Source organism: Arachis ipaensis, chromosome B05, assembly GCF_000816755.2.
Source record: "Arachis ipaensis cultivar K30076 chromosome B05, Araip1.1, whole genome shotgun sequence".
NCBI classification, from domain to species: Eukaryota; Viridiplantae; Streptophyta; class Magnoliopsida; order Fabales; family Fabaceae; genus Arachis; species Arachis ipaensis.
In genome coordinates, this window is record NC_029789.2 from 110,180,564 (window position 1) to 110,182,728 (window position 2,165).

Genomic DNA, 2,165 nt, shown 5'->3' on the forward strand with positions numbered 1-2,165 from the left:
GATCCCAACTCGTAAATCGTGGTTAAATAAAAAAACTTATTAAGTAACATACTGACCTCTATATCCTGCAACCGGTCTATCCAGAGCCTCCACGTCTGAACTCTAGGACCCTTCTCGCTACTGGAAGGGATGTAACCTGACTACCTGCAACATGCACATGTGTTACCGCTACTTAAACTATGTATAGCCGCTTAAAAATACCAAGAACGAGAACCATTTGCATAAGAAACTTAAATTAGAAACCACCATAGGCTACTGACATGAAAGATCTAACATTATAAAACCACAACTAAACCGCTTACATAAACCACTACTAGAAACCATTAACGTAAACCGTTAACGTAAACCGCTTACATAAACCACTAACATAAACCACTAAGATAAACCACTAAGATAAACCACCAACATAAACTACTAACAAAAACCACTAACGTAAACCGTTAACGTAAACCGCTTACATAAACCACATACATAAACCACTAACATAAACCACTAACATAAACCACTAACATAAACCACTAACATAAACCACCAACATAAACCGCTAACAAAAACCACAAACGTAAACCGTTAACGTAAACCGCTTACATAAACCACATACCTAAACCACTAAGATAAACCACTAACATAAACCACTAAGATAAACCACTAAGATAAACCACCAACATAAATCACTAACAAAAACCACTAACATAAACCATTTACAGAAATCACTAACATAAACCACTAAAATAAACCACAAACTAAACCAATATCTTACTCGCATGCCAAACCACAAACTCACATGTACCGGTAAAACAAAGTTATTTCCGTACTAACCTCTTCATTGATGACCCCAGCTATATGGGTGACTCCGTCCAAGCGATATAACCGCGCCGGATCGTCCCCCATGAGCATAGTATTGCGTTCAGATCTTTCGCGGAGAGAATCTGGGTCGTTTTCTCTGAGATTTGGTGGGGCAGGGGAAGGTGAGAATGGTTCGAATGAGGCTGATTCGAACTCCTTATATAGCCCATTCCCTAGTAATTCGAACCAGGGTGGTTCGAATTACTAACAACCTAGCTTAAGGGTAATTCGAACCAGGGTGGTTCGAATTACATGAAGAACACATTTCCCCATAATTCGAACTGGAGTGGTTCGAATTACTTGCATAGGTAGTTCGAACCAGTCTGGTTCGATTTACATTCAATTTTTCCTATGAAATTCGAACTGCTCTGGTTCGAATTATTTGAGGATGAAGTTCGAACTAGCCTGGTTCGAATTACATAAAAATATGATCTGGCTCATTGCTGTATCGATTTTCATTTTGGCTCATATAGGTAAATTTGGATTGATGTTGGCTTATTATAGTGTTTTGTATAAATCATTTAAGCTTTATAACATATGATTTATTGCATAAATTTTCTCTTTTTAATTGGTAAATTAATGAATTTAAGATACAAGATGTTATTTATATTATTTAACATACGAAATAAACAACTTAAGCCATCGTCTAGGATAATAAATATAATAGTACAAATACCTATTTACATAGTGTAAGAAATTAAAAAAATATATATTTACCAATTCAGGTGATAATAATTTATTTTTAATAGAATAAATTATTGAATAATAAATTTTTTTTATACAAATAATACTCAAGGATAATGTTCCAGGGATGTTACCAAAAAATATTAACTAATCCAATAGCTTTTGTAATGACATAAATCTACAAGTTTGGAGGCTTGAAAATCATGTCAAAAAATATAAAATTTTAACAGGTAAAAACATTAATCATATTATTTTAATTTCAAGAATGAATATGATACCAACAAATAAAATTGTCCTAGATAAATTTCAAAAAGATAAATCCCTATAAACACAAATACTATTTTTTCTATGGTATTTTCCAACTCGATAGACCTTAAAGACAAATAATATTTTTTCCCACGGTATTTTCTGACTCGACAGGCTGAGACTAATCTATTGTGGATTAGAGCTCTGTTTAATAAGTTGATACACACAAGGCAGAATTTGAATATCTAATATATAGTTACTTAAAGGGATGAGTAAAATAACCACTCAACTAATTCAAATTAGTTGAGAAAAATATTAATTACTTTTAAGATTTTTAACATTAAAAACTGTTAAATTTTAGTTTTAATTATAACTTTAAAAATATTTAT